Below are 16,909 nucleotides of genomic sequence, written 5' to 3' on the forward strand. Positions count from 1 at the left end.
TGCTCAGAGTCAATGCCAAGACAATTCCCTCATGACCCTGGAGCAGATGCTGTGCTCAGCTGAACTCTTGCTGCAGCCGAAGTGCTGTGCTCAGTTTGGGGCACAGCAGCATAGCAGAGACACTGAGGTGCTGCAGCAGGTCCAGAGAGAGCAATGATGCTGGTGAAGGACCTGGAGAACAGGGCTGGTGAGGAGCAGCTGAGGGAGCTGGGGGTGTTCAGCCTGGAGGAAAGAAGGCTGAGGGGAGACCTTCTGGCTCCTGGGGAGGAGCAGCTGAGGGAGCTGGGGGTGTTCAGCCTGGAGGAAAGAAGGCTGAGGGGAGACCTTCTGGCTCTCTGCAGCTCCCTGGCTTCTTTCAAGCAACAACAGATAGGACGAGAGGAAACTGGCTTGAAGTTGCACCAGGGGAGGTTTGGGTTGGATATTAGAAGAAGCTTTTTTACTGAGAGGGTTCTCAAGCCCTGGAACAGGCTGCCCAGGGAGGTGGAAGAATCCCCAGCCCTGGAGGTCTTCAACCATGTAGACATGGCACTTCAGGGCATGGATTAATGGCCATAGAGGAGTTGGGATGATAGTTGGACTTGATCTAGCTTAGATGTCTTTTCCAACCTTGATGATTCTATGGTCCTGAATCTGAGACAGACCTACTGAAGCCAGCAGACTTGTAGTGCTACCATCAGCCCTGTTGCTGCTATGATCCTAAATCTGAGATAGAATTGCTGAAGCCAGCAGTCCTGAAGTGCTACCATCAGCCCTGTAGTGCTACCATCAGCCCTGAAGTGCTACCATCAGCCCTGTAGTGCTACCATCAGCCCTGAAGTGCTACCATCAGCCCTGTAGTGTTACCATCAGCCCTGAAGTGCTACCATCAGCCCTGTAGTGCTACCATCAGCCCTGAAGTGCTACCATCAGCCCTGTAGTGCTACCATCAGCCCTGTAGTGCTACCATCAGCCCTGTAGTGCTACCATCAGCCCTGAAGTGCTACCATCAGCCCTGTAGTGCTACCATCAGCCCTGTAGTGCTACCATCAGCCCTGTAGTGCTACCATCAGCCCTGTAGTGCTACCACCAGCCCTGAAGTGCTACCACCAGCCCTGAAGTGCTACCATCAGCCCTGTAGTGCTACCATCAGCCCTGACGTGCTACCATCAGCCCTGACGTGCTACCATCAGCCCTGTAGTGCTACCATCAGCCCTGTAGTGCTACCATCAGCCCTGTAGTGCTACCATCAGCCCTGTTGCTGCTATGATCCTAAATCTGAGATAGAATTACTGAAGCCAGCAGTCCTGTAGTGCTACCATCAGCCCTGCTCCTCCTATGATCCTAAGTCTGTGATACAACTACTACATCAAGCAGTCCTGCAGTGCTTCTATCACTCCTGTCTCTCCTCAGAGCCACCCTACCCCCAAAACACAACCACCCAAAGCATCCCCAAAAGGCTCAGCTCTCTGGTTTCAGCTCTCTGCTGTGCAAAACGATCTTGGCACAGAGGGAAAGTTTGGCTGGTTTTGGTTCTTTGGTGACACTGAGGAAAGCCTTTCTGACAAAGCAAGATGGAGCTTTGTGCTCTTCAGGCAGGTGTGCCCAAAAAACAGTGCTCCCCGAAGTCCCAAGGTTCACCTTCCCTCTCTCCCTTTCACTTTTTAAAGGGGTTTTCCTCTCCCACCCAGAACCAGCCTGAGTTCAGCAGTCCCTGCGGAGGCCAGCAGAGGGGAATGGGCAGCCACAGTGGCTCTTTGCTCTCCTCTTCCTCTCTCAGGGGAGGAGAGAAGCCGCACATCTCTCTGAAACAGCAGGCAGCCATCCAGCCAGTCTGTAAGGTCACCGCCTCCGAATGAGGCAGAAGCTGCACTGAACTGAAGTGAACCGAGCTGGAGATGCCTGCCTGGGTCCTTGGCAGAAGCATCTCTGGGCTCTGTGGAGCCAGGAGTGACAGAAACACACTGCAAAGAGAAACCCTCGGCAGAAAAAGACTTCATTGTGTGGACATGTTGAGAGAGGATAAACTTCTTGACTGGAAGGGTCCCAGAGCCCTGGCACAGGCTGCCCAGGAAGGTTGTGGAGTCTCCTTCCCTGCAGCCCTTCCAGGCCAGTCTGGATGTGTTCCTGTGTGCCCTGAGCTAGATTGTGTGGTCCTGCTCTGGCAGGGGGTTGGACTGGATGAGCTCTTTGGGTGCCTTCCAACCCCTAACATGGGGGTTAGCCTAGCCCCTAAAGGATCATAGAATGGCTTAGGTTGGCAGGGACCCCCTGAGTTTGGGTTGGCAGGGACCCCCTGTGATGGAGACAGTCTTCAGCTACCCAACCTAGTCATTGAACCTCTTATGGCATTATCAGCTCAGCAGAGATAAGGAGCCAGCCTCACCCAGAGCTGGCTGCCTTCCTGCTTCCTCCTCCACCACCAAGACAGAGGTTCTAGAACCAGTTACCTCTTGAAGGAAACTGCATAACCCACAGCAACTTGTCCAGAACTTAGCTAGGAACAGCCCAGCCAGAGCAGTGCCCATGTTTTTGCCAGCCTGCCTGTTGAGTCTCACATAGGTTAGCACACTCCCAAGCATCTCCACTGGTGCAGCTGATCCTCCAGGCTGTGCTCTACTGCCAAGTGTGGTAACAGCTCTCTGCTGCCATGCCTGCTCTGAGTGCCCTGCCAAGGGACTCATTTCGATGGGCTCACTCATCTGTGAAGCAGACATTCTTTGCAGGGCTATTTCTAAAGTCCTGACCTTCAAAAGCAAGGTCCAGGACCATGCAGTAGCTGTACCTGTGCAGAGAGCATGCAGCTGGAGCACCTGCAGGGGCATGGAACAGTTTGGGTTGCAGGAGAACTTTATGGTCACTAAGTCCAACTACACTCAGCAGTGCCAGCTCACCACTGCACCATGTGCCTCAGCACCACATCTCTGTGCCTTTGAAGCCCCTCCAGGGATGGGGACTCCACCACTGCTGTGGGCAGCCTGTTCCAGTGTTTGAGAACCCTTTCAGAGAAGAAGTTTCTCCTACTGTGCAACCTAAACCTCCCCTGGTGCAACTTGAGACCACATCCTCAGCTCCCCCACTAGTTACTTGAGAGAGGAGACCAAGCCCACCAGGATCCAACCTGCTTTCAGGGAGCTCTCCCTTCAGCCTCCCCTTCTCTAGACTGAGCACTGCCAGTGCCTTCAGCTGCTCCTCACCAGATCTGTTCTCCACACCCTTCACCAGCTCTCCTTACCCCTAAATTACTCAGGGCTGTGAACTGAACTCAGACAGGAGCAGTAGAGGAACACCCAACAATAACCTTCTCCCCAAAGAGCATACAGGAGAAGCTGCTGGTTTCTTCACCAGTCCCATGTCATAGAATCCTAGAATGGTCCAAGGCAGAAGGGACCTCTAGAGGTCATCCAGTCCTGCCCCCCAGCAGTCAGCAGGGACATCCCCACCAACCCAGGGCACCCAGGGGCTTGTCAAGCCTCACCTTGAATGTCTCCAGGGAAGAGTCCTCAACCACCTCCCATGGCAATCTGTTCCAGTGCTCCACCACCCTCCCAGGAAAGAATTTGTTCCTAACATCCAATCTAAATCTGCTCTATCCAAGCTGGAACCCATTGCCCCTCATCCTGGCACTGCAGGGCTCTGCAAACAGCTTCTCTCCATCCTTCCTGTAGCCCCCTTCAGGTCCTGGCAGGCTGCTATTAGGTCTCCCTGGAGCCTCCTCCTCTGCAGACTGAACACCTCCAGCTCCCTCAGCCTGTCCTCATAGCAGAGCTGCCCCAACCCTCTGATCATTTTTGTGGCCTCCTCTAGACCTGCTCCATCAGCTCCATGTCCTTCCTGTAATGAGGGCTCCAGAACTGGGCACAACACTCCAGGTGAGGCCTCACCAGAGCAGAGTGGCAGAATCCCCTCTCTGGCTCTGCTGGCCACACTTCTTTTGATGCAGCCCAGGATATGATTTGCCTTCTGGGCTGCAAGTGTGCACTGTCTGTTCATGTCCAGCTCCTTGTCCACCACCACCCTCAAGTCCCTTTCCACAGGGCTGCTCTCTAACACCTCATCCCCCAGCCTGTGCTGATGGTGTCACCTCTGGGGCCATGCTCCTGCTCTTGAGAAGGCACTGAATCAACAATCACTCCACACAACCTGCTCACTCCCTTACTCAGCTCAACTTCTGAGCTCCATCCAGCCCATTAGCTGGGAAGGGAGCTCAGCAGAGCTCTGCTGCTTTCCAGCAATATGCTCTCATCTGTCTTCATGGCTCCCATGAGAGAGATCAATGCCTGATTTGAGTGGGTCAGGATATCAACCCAGCCTTTCTACCTTGCTTTGCCTTCCTCTGCTTGCCTTGCTTATCATCTCTGAAGAGCAGGATGATGCCTGCTTCGTGTATCTTTCTCTCCCTCTTCTGCACTCCAGAATAAAATGAATTGCATTTATTAATGCTGATGGAACCCATGGAGACCTGCAGATAAAAAGACTCAATGTGAAGCAGAATATAATGTCCTACCTTGCAGAAAGCTTTATGCTTTACTATTTCTTTTTAAGCACCTACTGACATTGCTAGGCAACTGGGACACTGTCCAAACGAAAAAGCACCAATAACAATCAAACAAGCAAATGCTGAGTCTAACAGTCTATGAAATGCAGCTGAGGACTGACAGGTTAGGAGACAAGAGAGTGGATGAGCTCCTAAAGCTGGAAGAAAGAGAAGGTTCAGCTAAAGCTGGAAGACAGAGCAGGTTCAACTAAAGCTGGAAGAAAGAGAAGGTTCAGCTAAAGCTGGAAGACAGAGCAGGTTCAACTAAAGCTGGAAGAAAGAGAAGGTTCAACTAAAGCTGGAAGAAAGAGCAGGTTCAGCTAAAGCTGGAAGACAGAGAAGGTTCAACTAAAGCTGGAAGAAAGAGGAGGTTCCACTAAAGCTGAAAGACAGAGCAGGTTCAACTAAAGCTGAAAGACAGAGCAGGTTCAGCTAAAGCTGGAAGACAGAGAAGGTTCAGCTAAAGCTGGAAGACAGAGCAGGTTCAACTAAAGCTGAAAGACAGAGCAGGTTCAGCTAAAGATGCAAGACAGAGCAGGTTCAGCTAAAGCTGGAAGACAGAGCAGGTTCAACTAAAGCTGGAAGACAGAGCAGGTTCAACTAAAGATGCAAGACAGAGCAGGTTCAACTAAAGATGCAAGACAGAGAAGGTTCAAATGGTCACCATCTGACTTGAAAAGTAACCTTAGAGATATATCCCAAAGGGAATATGAGCACTACCCAGAAGCTGCTGCCTCAGAGGCATGGCAATATGTGGATGCTGCTGAGGAGCAGCAAGATCAGCTTGTTGGGCTGTCAGGAGACCTTCAAGGGATGGCCACTGTTGTGCAAAGACTATTGCAGTGTCCTATCTACACAGAACTCTTCCCTCCTTCAGCTGCTCACAGCAAATCTGGACCTGGTAGCCTCAGGAGCTCTCAGCTGTTGATGTAAGGACAACACTTACAACAGACCAGCATTTAAAACATCTCATGCCCTTGAGGACAACTTCAGCTTCCACAGACACCCTTTTGGAGGTTACAGAAGCACGAGAGAGGAAGCATGCAGAGGATGAAATGAAGTGTGCTCCCATTTCAGGGCTTCATACCATTTGATTGATTGCAGCTCAGCCCCCACCTTGTTAGAGGAGCACAGCTTGCACCTGAGACATCTGTGCTGCTGCTTCTACCAAATCAATAAAGCCTGTCACTGAGCTGCAGCTACTGACCACCCTCAGCACCACCACACACACCAGAGGGATGAGAGGTCTAATGTCTAATCACAGCCTGGGTTGAGTGGGAAAGGACCTTCCAAGGTCATCTAGCCCAACCTCTCCCCCAAGGGACATCTGCAACTAGAGGAGCTTGCTCAGAGCCCTGAACAGCCTGACCCAGAATGGTACCAGGGATGGCTCTGGCCAGCCTGCTCTAGAGTAGGGTGTCCCTGCCCATGGCAGGGGGTTGGGACTAGATGATCCTTGTGGTCCCTTCCAACCCTGACTGATACTATGGGCACCTACCACATCTCTGGGTGACCTGGGTCAGTGTCTCACCACCTTCACACTGAAGAATCTCTTCCTTCTCTCCAGACTAAGTCTCCCTCTTCTAGTTTAAAGCCCTCACCCTTTGTCCTGTCCCCGCAGGCCCTGCTAAAATCTGTCTGCAGCTTTCTTACCAGCCCCTTGTTCTGCTTCTCATGATGCAGAAGCCTGATCTGCCAGAGAAACCTAAGTGAAACTCTAGCAACAACTTCAGCAGGTGTCAGCTGCTGCCACCAGTTGCTCAGTGGCTTCAAACACTTCCCTGCAGACCTTGTTTTCAGCATCTATTTTCCCAGCTTCAAGCAGGAAGAAAAGGCTTTCAGATGCCAGTGTCACTGTCTGAAGCAGTGACTCATGTTTTCATCACAGATTGCTTGGCTCAGTGCTGCAGAGCAGGGGCAAGGTGACAAGGACACAGCTGCCAGAGTGCTGCTTAGGATCCCTTTCAAAAGGAGGTTTCAGTGACTAGAAAATGGGAAGTGACTCATGACTAAACATCCCTTGCTGGACTCTGCATGAGTGGTTACACACAAAGTACTCAGCCAAGGGTTACTTGGAGGTGCTGGCAGGGCACTGATCCTGCTGCCCTGCTCCTGATCCTATACCATGCTGGCAGCTAAGCACCCAGCTTACTCCAACCAGGAGTACTCTGTGCAGTTCTGGGCTCCCTGGTTCAGGAGAGACAGAAAACTACTGGAGAGAGTCCAATGGAGAGCCATGAAGATGCTGAGGGCAGTGGAGAATCTCTGTGAGGAGGAAAGGCTGAGAGCCCTGGGGCTGTTGAGCCTGGAGAAGAGCAGTCCCAGAGGGGATCTGAGCCATGCTCAGCAAGAACTACAGGGTGGAGGGCAAGGGGATGGAGCCAGCCTCTTCTCAGTAGTGCCCAGGGACAAGACAAGGGGCAGTGGGCACAAAATAGAAGCCAGGAGGTTTTGCTAGGACTGAAGGAGAAAATCCTTTGGTATGGGGGTGCTGAGCCCTGGAGCAGGCTGCTCAGAGAGGTTGTGGAGTCTCCTCTGGAGGCCTTCAAAACCAGCCTGGATGTGTTTCTGTGAAGCCTGCTCTAGGGGGACCAGCCTTAGAAGGGGTTTGATTAGATGAGCTCCCTTCCAGCCCTCACCATGCTGGGATTCTGTGCTCCTGTGAAGTGCCTTTGTTGCAGCCCACCCCTGCCCTACATTTCCAGGGGAAGTAAGGACTTCCCTGGCACCAACCCCCTCTGCCAAGCAGCTGAGTTACAAGTAATGAGCTTTACTCCTTCCACTGGGAAGTTGGCATCGTTTCCTCCATGAGCAGAGTTGCATAAACCTCCTTTCCCCACGTGGCTTCTCCAGCAGAGGTGTTCTGCCTTGGGGGCTTGCCAGGAGCTGAAGGAGATTCCAGGCCACTCTGTCCAAGGAAATCTTTATTGCAGCTACTGCTCAAGTCTGACAAAGACAGAGCTCAACCCTTGTCACTGGCTCCTTGTTCTGTGTCAACATGTCCAGAAGACACAAAGCAGCTCATCTTGGAGCCCCCAGCACAAGAAGGACATGGAAGTGTTGGAGCCAATCCAGAGGAGGCCACCAAGATGCTGAGAGGCTGCAGCAGCTCTGCTCTGAGCACAGGCTGAGAGAGTTGGGGCTGTGCAGCCTGGGGGAGGCTCCAAGGTGACCTTTTTGTGGCCTGCCAGGATCTGAAGAGGGCTACAAAAAAGCTGGGGAGGGACTTCTGGGGCTGTGAGGGAGTGCCAGGAGTGGGGGGAATGGAGCAAAGCTGGAGGTGGGGAGAGTCAGACTGGATGCGAGGACGAAGTTGTTGAGCAGGAGAGTGGTGAGAGGCTGGAATGGGTTGCCCAGGGAGGTGGTTGAGGCCCCATGGCTGGAGGTGTTTGAGGCCAGGCTGGCTGAGGCTGTGTGCAGCCTGCTCTAGGGTAGGGTGTCCCTGGGCATGGCAGGGGGGTTGGAACTGGATGCTCCTTGTGCTCCCTTCCAGCCCTGCCTGATTCTGTGATGCTAAGCACTGGGAGGCTGCCAGCCTAGCTAAATGAGGTTAATGAATAAACAACTGCCTGCAGAGCTGACTTGCTGTACTTAAAATATGTATCTGTACATCTTAGGCAGAGTTCCTCTTCTATAAATAACCATTCCAGAAGATAAAGGCATTCATTTTTTTTTAAGTCTTTGGCAAAATGGAGATTAACTCCATTGCTATGGCTGCAAGGCAAAGGGGCTTTGTGAGATGAGAAAGAGTTGCTAAGATTAGTTCATAGAAGATTAATTCACAGAATTATTAAGGGTAGAGATAACCTCTAAGAGTCATCAGGTCCAACCATCAACCCAACACCACCATGGACACTAAAGCATGTCCCAGAGTGATGTATTTTTAGGGGATGAGGCCTTGAGTGAGCTGTGCTAGTGGGAGGTGTCCCTGCCTATGGCAGGGGGTTGGAACTGGCTGAGCTTTGAGGTCCCTTCCCACCTAAACCATTCTATGAATCTATGATATTTTGAATATCTCCAGGGCTGGGGACTCAACCACCTCCCTGGGCAACCCATTCCAGCCTCTCACCACTCTCATAGAATCATAGAATCAACCAGGTTGGAAGAGAGCTCCAAGCTCAGCCAGTCCAACCTAGCACCCAGCCCTAGCCAGTCAACCAGACCATGGCACCAAATGCCTCACCCAGGCTTTTCTTGAACACCTCAAGGGATGGTGACTCCACCAACAACTCAACAACTTCCTTCTCATGTCCAGTTTGAGCCTGTTCCAATGCCTGACCACTCACTCTGTAAAGAAATTGTTCCTAATCTCCAACCTAAAACTCTTCTGAGGCCATTTCCTCTTGTCACAGGATGATAGGGGTGGGAAGGGACCCAAGGAGATCATCCAGTCCAACCCCCCTGCCAGAGCAGAACAATCCTACCTAACACAGATCACAGAGGAACACATCCAGACAGGTCTGGAAAGGCTCCAGAGAAAGGGACTCCACAACCATTCTGGGGAGCCTGTGCCAGGGCTCTGGGACCTTTACAAAAAAGAAGTTCTCCCTTGTCCTGTTGCTGGCTCCTGGGAAGAAGAAACTGAAGATAATATCTCTGTCACCTCTTGTTTATTCCTTGTGGGAGATGCTTTCATAGAATCAGGCAGGTTGGAAGAGACCTCCAGGCTCAGCCAGCCCAACCTAGCCCCCAGCCCTGCCCAACCAACCAGACCATGGCACTAAGTGCCCCAGCCAGGCTTGGCTGCAACACCTCCAGCCACAGCCACTCCACCACCTCCCTGGGCAGCCCATTCCAATGCCAATCACTCTCCCTGCCAGGAACTTCCTCCTCGCATCCAGCCTAGACCTGCCCTGGCACAACTTGAGGCTGTGTCCCCTTGTTCTATTGCTGGCTGCCTGGCAGCAGAGCCCAACCCCACCTGGCTACAGCCTCCCTGCAGGCAGCTGCAGGCAGCAATGAGCTCTGCCCTGAGCCTCCTCTGCTGCAGGCTGCACCCCCCCAGCTCCCTCAGCCTCTCCTCACAGGGCTGTGCTCCAGGCCCCTCAGCAGCTCTGGCGCCCTCCTGTGGACACCTTCCAGCACCTCAGCATCTCTCTGCAATGGAGGAGCCCAGAACTGGACACAGCACTCCAAGGGTGTCCTGAGCAGTGCTGAGCACAGGGGCAGAAGAACCTCCCTTGTCCTGCTGCCCACACTGCTCCTGAGCCAGCCCAGGATGCCATTGGCTCTGCTGCCACCTGGGCACTGCTGCCTCCTCTGCAGCTCCTCTCAGCCACTCTGGCCCCAGCCTGGAGTGCTGCTTGGGGTTGTTGTGGCCAAAGTGCAGAACTCTGCCCTTGGCCTTGCTAAGTGAACCAAGCACAGGAAACAGAATAATAGAATGGGAACAGAGAATGGAATCACAGAGCCCTTGGGGTGGGAGAACCACCCCCAGACCCCCCAGCCCAGCTGCCAAAGGGGTGATGTGAACTAGCAGAGCTGCCGGCACTCCGAGATCACTCCTGAAAAGGATTTAATCACTTAGTTATGGCTGCAACATTATCCTAACTGGATAAAATAATCACTTTAGCAAACAACAGCCTCCATTTCCATAGTTTAGGGTGTTATTTTGGACTGATTCTGGATGTCTAACACAAGAAACAAGGAAGAGAAATCATTTTGTGCCATCCTTAGTGGGAATCGCTGCCGTTTAAGGCATCTCCGAGCACCTGAGTCATTTGTCACTTGTGGAAATCTAGGTCATTTGCTTCCCTCTTCCTACTCTGCTATTCCCCCCCCCCCCCCCCCCCCCCATGCCAAATATAGAGAGAATTTTCTGGCTTCAGACTGGGTAAAGTGGTTAATTACACTGCTTCTGAACACTGGGATTGAAATTCAGCTGGGGAGTTCTGCCACTAAGGGAAAGCTGAAAGGCAGCCCAAAGGATGCCCATTTCCCTGCTCTGAGGCTAATGTTTAACAGAACTAAATCCCTTTAAAGGCTCAACTGTGCACCCAGTTCTGGTGTCCCCAGCATGAGAAGGACACAGCTGTTGGAACGAGTCCAAGGGAAGGCCACAAAGATGATCCGAGGGCTGGAGCGGCTCTGCTGCAAGGACAGGCTGAGGGAGCTGGGGGTGTGCAGCCTGCAGAAGGGAGGACTCCAGGGAGACCTCTGAGCTGCCTTCCAATTCCTGAAGGCATCCTACAGGAAAGCTGCAGAGGGATTTTACCTGAGAGTGTCTAGACACAGGCCAAGGGGAATGGTTTGAGGCTGAGGGAGAGCAGGGTTGGACTGGAGCTGAGGAAGAACTTCGGTGTGAGGGTGGTGAGAGCCTGGAATGGGTAACCCAGAGAGGTTTTGGATGCCTCCTCCCTGGACATCTCTAAGGCCAGGCTGGATGAAGTCTTGAGAAGCCTGGGCTCGTGGGAGGTGTCCCCCTCCAGTTGGAACTGGATGAGCTTTAAGGTCTTTTTCAAGGACTTCCATCACTCAATCCTTCATCACCAGGAGGCAAAGACTCTACCAGAGGGTTGAGAAATACAAGCAAAGCACATCTCTGTAAGCTGTGAGAAGACAGCAATGTCTGCAATGAGTTACCTCCTGCAGTCAGTCCTCTGCAAAGAGTTCAGATGGACTCCAAGCCTCAGCTAAGCTGTAAGAAGCAAAGCCTACCTAGGCAGGAATTTGGGCGATGGCACAGGGTCTAACACAGCACAGACCAAGCAAAACCAACTGCACAGGGCTCTGCAGGGCACGGGAGGTGCCAGGAGGCAGCTGGTTCTTTCCAAAAGCACACCTTGCATGCAAGGAAAGGCATGAGGCTCACAAGCAGTCGAGGCTGTGTTGTGGCTCTGCTGGAGGGAAGGGATAAGAGACTCAGAGGTGACACTAAGAGTAACATCAGCTCATCCAGGCAGTGCTGCGCTGCTTTCTGCTGGGTGCTTTGTCCATCCAGCAGCCATTCCTCTGCCTTTCACATCCTGAGCTGCAATGTTAATGAGTCATTGCATATAGATGAGCTGGCAACCAGTTTGAGCTGACACAGCCACCCATAAAAGCCAAAGAGGGCCTTGGGCTCTCCTCCTTTGGGACCAAAGCACTGTGGACACCGTGTGGCCTGGGGGACACAAGCTGGGGAGCTGCTTCGCCCACCTCTCCTCTGCAGTCACCTAGACACAAGGTAAGAGGCTCAGTGCCATCCTGTTTTGCTCATAGCTGACTAAGAGCCCCATGGTCTTTCCAAACAGACTGTCCCCTCTGCCTCCTGGCACAAAACTGTCCCCTGATGACTACAGCAAGGGAACCAGAGAGTCCTTTTTTTGGGGAACTGGGGGTCTGGATTCCACTTTGCCTACTCACTGCCTTACCTTCCCTTTGGCAACCCTCTTGATTGTTCTGTGCCTCAGTTTCTGCTCCTGTGGAACAGGAGAGCCTTTACAAAACTTCTGCTTCTACTGCAGCCACCTCAGATCAGGAGGCAGAAGATGGCAGTTCAGGCATCACTTTTCTCTAGGGATGCTGAGTGGTGCTTGTGAAAGTGACAGGAGCTGAAAGGGGCTTGGGATGCAAAGGAAAATCTGAGAGCCCTGGGGCTGTGCAGCCTGGAGAAGAGCAGCCCCAGAGAGGATCTGAGCAATGCTCAGCAAGAGCTAAAGGGGCCTCAGGGGGTGAGAGGATGTGGCTGGGCTCTTTTCAGTGGTGCCCAGCAATAGGACAAGGGACAATCATGGAATCAAGCAGGTTGGAAGACAGCTCCAAGCTGCATCCAGTCCAACCTAGCACCCAGCCCCAGCCAGTCAACCAGACCATGGCACTAAGTGCCCCAGCCAGGCTTGGCTTCCACAGCCACTCCACCACCTCCCTGGGCAGCCCATTCCAATACCAATCACTCTCTGACAACAACTTCCTCCATGTCCTGCTTGTGCTGGGGGCTCCAGAACTGCACCCAGGACTGCAGAGGGGGTGTGAGGAGAGCAGAGCCAAGGGGCAGAATCCCCACCCTTGCCCTGCTGCCCACACTGCTCTGGCTGCAGCCCAGCACAGGGTTGTGTCTGGGCTGCACTCACACTGCAGGCTCCTGTTGAGCTTTTCATCACCCCACACCCCCCAGGTCCTTCACCTCAGGGCTAGTCTCCAGCTCAGTTTTAGTGCAGATACAGCAATTCCCAGGGCCTGATCCTCCCAGCTAATACCCAATTACACCAAAACCTTCTGAGCAGTGGTACATGCTCTACACGGACCTGCAAAGAGTCGCCTTGTGCTGGGCAGTGTCAGCAGGAGCAAACACACATCCTGCCGTGCACAAGAGCCTCAGCACATGCCAATACATCTGATTAAACATAGCTTGCTGTCGTGCACCCCAGCACAAGCCAAGCTGCTGGGTTCTGACCCCATTTTGCTGCTTATTGAGGATAGAAAAACCCAACAACAAACGCACGATTGAGGAGGTGTAAGCTTGAGACGGTGGAGAAGAGGCCATGGGACTGCTGGGCTGGGCTCTTGGGTTGAAAAGCAGAGAGCAAGCAGTTGGCAGGGAGCATGTGGGGATGTGGAAACACAGCCCTGCTATGTGGGAGCACTGTGGAGTGGGGAAGGATGAGGGCAAAGGGCACTAAGTCTTAATCATGGATTTGTATTTGGGTGCGAGGGAGACGGGGGCTGGGAGGTGGTGGCAAGAGGCTCTCATGCCTCATTTCCTTCCACTTTCTTGCTGGTTTCCAGCTCCATCCAGATCTGTTGTTTGCCCTTGACTCTTCCAGCAGCAATGTAACAGGGAGCAGAGCTCTGGGAGTTCACATTTGGTGGCAGAAGGTCTGTGGCCCACGCCCTGTAGCTGGTAAGTGGTGATAGTTGGGGGTGAGTGGTGGTGCTCTGGGGCAGCTGGGTGGTTACTGGAGGGCTGGGGGCAGGTCGTGGGGAAAGCATTTTCCAGCCATGGAGCTCAGAGCATCCTGCTGCTGAAAGCTGCTTCTGAGTTTCAATTGGTATCATCAGCTCACATAAGGGCACCCTACAGGCTCTGGGCTGCAAGGGGAGCGAAGGGAGCTTGGCATAGGAGTCCCCTCCAAGCCCAGCGGCTCCTGCAGTGCCAGCTGCCTAACCCTCAGCAGCACAGCCCACCAAAAGACAGACAAGCACCACAGACCCTCAGCTCTGTCTGTGGGGAAGGACTGCAGCTCACCCTGCACACTGGGAGCCCCCCCCCAGACTCTTGCCTGCAGAAGCTTTCCAGATGCCTTTGCTATGGAGCAGGTCACTCGGACCCCCCTCAGGCTGCGAGTGGCTGATGAGTTTGCACAGCCCACACGGAGTCCTCACAGAGGTAAGGTGGTTGGGTTCATTGCTTCATTGCACAGCACAAGGTTTGCATGTCAGAGTGGGGGTTTTCCCTGCAGCATTCCATGAGAAACGCAGAGCAACCCCAGGTGGCTCCTGCTTTGCTAAACTCCCTCAGCTACCCCCTGTGCCGTGGGCAGAGATGAAGACAGAGAACCACAGAGTGGTTAAAAAGCTCTTTGAAGCCTTAGGAATTCCTCTCCCAAACTCCAGCAGCTGCACAAGTGGCACTTGCACAGAGGATGGAGCTCCTGTGATCTGAACATCCTCTCTGCTCACCACCATCCAGAGATGAGACAGGGAAGCTCCTCTCACTTCCTTTATTCTCCTAGAGTTTGGAGGTTGTGTCTAATGCTTGGACTCAATCCTAGAACTATTTGCCAGCCAAAATGTTGCTGTGATTCCAGTCTTGGCAGCCAGCCTGGTGATGAGCAAGTGCAGAGGCATGTCGTGAGGACCAGCTCCTCCATCCCTCATGTACCTTCTAGTGCCTCTTAAATTAGCTGCCTGGGTTTTTCTAGCAGTCTGAGGGGTAACATGAGGTGAGAGCAAATCCTTCACAGGGGTTAGGCCACTTCACCAGGACTCTCAAATCAGAAATGACACCAGAAGCCTGCTAAGTAACTGAATTCTGTGTGAAGTAGAGCAACCAATACAAGAGAAAGCCATAGAGATGTGGTGCTGAGGGACATGGTTTAGCACCAGCCTTGGCAGTTAGAGACTGGCTGGACTGGGTGATCTTAAAGGGCTTTTCCCATCAGAACAATTCCATGAGTCTATGATAACATTTCACCAGCAGAACCTTCCCTACTCCAATCCTTCAGTTCCTTTTCTGTCCCTAATTATTTATACAAGAGCCTCACTTTTGGAAGGAATTCAGTGGCAGGTTTAAGTTAAGCCCTTAACAGAAAGCAGAAACAGCTGAAAATAGGATCTGTGGTAGCTGAAGCTAGAGGTGCATTGAGGAGGAGGAGGGAAGCTGTTCACCTTGAGATGCCAGATTCTGAGGGTTGGGAGAGTTCTAGATGCAGGGGCAACTGCAGTGGGCACTTCAGTAAGCTCCCTCAGGCTGGTGGGATGAATCAGCACCACCCAACAAGCCAAGCTCCTGAATGAAAGGGGAAGATGCAAGATGCCTGTGAAGGCTAAGCCATTGCCTCTGGAAATGAGACCCAGCAGCTAGCACAAAAGGTGGCTGAGAATGCAACATTCTTCTGCTTGCTTTTCTGCCTGGGTTTGCCTGGAACAAAAGGACCTCCTGCAGGAGGGGCATAAGGGGCTGGAGAATAGAATAGAATCAGATAATGGTCTAGGTTGGAAGGGACCTCAAGGATCACCCAGCACCTCCCACTAGAGCAGGTTGCTCAAGGCCTCATTCAACCTGGCCTCAAACACCTCCAGGGAGGAGGCACAAGAGGCACAAAAAGCCACCAGGCACTGGGTGAGAGAGGTTTGAATACAAAGGCTTGCCCAGTGCAGGAACTCAGGAGAAGTCTGAACTTGAGACTTCAACCTGCAGATTGGGTTGAGAAGACCTCTAAGATCATCCAGTCCAACTCTCAACCCAACACCAGCATGGCCACACGATCCTTGAACACCTCCAGGGATGGTGGCTCACCACCTCCCTGGGCAGCCTGGTCCAACCCCTGACCTCTCTTCTAGGAAAGCAGTTTTTGTCTAATATCCAAACTGAACTTCCCCTGGTGCAGCTTGAGTTAATTCCCACTTGTACCTAGGCAGAAGAGACCAATCCTCACCTCACTCCAACGTCCTTCTGGGGAGCTGTAGAGAGCAATGAGGTCTCCCCTCAGCCCCCTGTTCTCCAGGCTAAACAATTCCTCTTCCCTCAGCTGCTCCTCACCAGTCCTGTTCTCCAGACTCTCAGAATCATAGCATCATAGAATCAGGCAGGGTTGGAAGGGACCACAAGGAGCAGCCAGTTCCAACCCCCTGCCATGCCCAGGGACACCCTACCCTAGAGCAGGCTGCACACAGCCTCAGCCAGCCTGGCCTCAAACACCTCCAGCCATGGGGCCTCGACCACCTCCCTGGGCAACCCATTCCAGCCTCTCACCACTCTCCTGCTCAACAACTTCCTCCTCATGTCCTCAGCTTTGTTGCCCTTCTCAGGACCTCTCCAACATCTCAATGTCCTTCTTGGAGTAAGGGCCCCAAACCTGAACACAGAATACTTGTCCATCTCAAAAAGACAGAGCATATTCTCCTCTGCTTCACTCCTTGCTGAGAATAAGAAGATATTATGCACAGGAAGCTTTTCTCCTTAGGCAACAAACAGACTTGTGCCAAGACAGCAAATTGGCACCTTTGTATTCTGCTAAAACCTGAGCTCCACTGAGATCCTGACTGCAACAAGCTGCCAGACCCCAGCAACTCGTTCAAGAGGTCCCAAAGCTTTTTGCAGTCACTGAATTTGTCCACACAACCTTCTTGGTTTCAATTTCATCTTATGAGCAGGCAAGGCTGCCAGGTAGTGATAGGGCTGGGGGGGATGGAACAAAGCTGGAAATGGGGAGATGCAGACTGGATGTTAGGAAGTTGTTCAGCATGAGGGTGGTGAGAGCCTGGAAAGGGTTGCCCAGGGAGGTGCTGGAAGCCTCATCCCTGGAAATCTGTAAGGCCAGGCTGGATGTGGCTCTGAGCAACCTGATCTAGTGTGAGGTGTCCCTGCCCATGGCGGGGGGGGGGGGTGGAACTGGATGATCTTTGAGATCCCTTCCAGCCCTGACTGATTCTATGATTCTAAGTCTGACCTCTGGCTGTTGTGCTCAGTGCCTCGCTGCTATCACAGAGTTTCTCAGACTGGAAAAGCCCTTCAGGCTCGAGTCCAATCCTTAGCTTCACACTGACAAGTCCCTGACTAACCCAAATCCCTCAGCACTATGAATTGCTGTGGTTGGAAAGGACCACCAGGATCAGCCAGTCCAGCCTTCATCCCAGCATCCTTCGTCACCAGACCATAGCCTCAAGCACCACATCCACTCTCCTCTTAAACACTTCCAGGGATGGCAACTCCACCACCTCCCTTCCAACCCTGACTGATTCTGTGATTCT

The sequence above is a fragment of the Pogoniulus pusillus genome, chromosome 38 (assembly GCF_015220805.1).
Source record: "Pogoniulus pusillus isolate bPogPus1 chromosome 38, bPogPus1.pri, whole genome shotgun sequence".
Taxonomy (NCBI): domain Eukaryota; kingdom Metazoa; phylum Chordata; class Aves; order Piciformes; family Lybiidae; genus Pogoniulus; species Pogoniulus pusillus.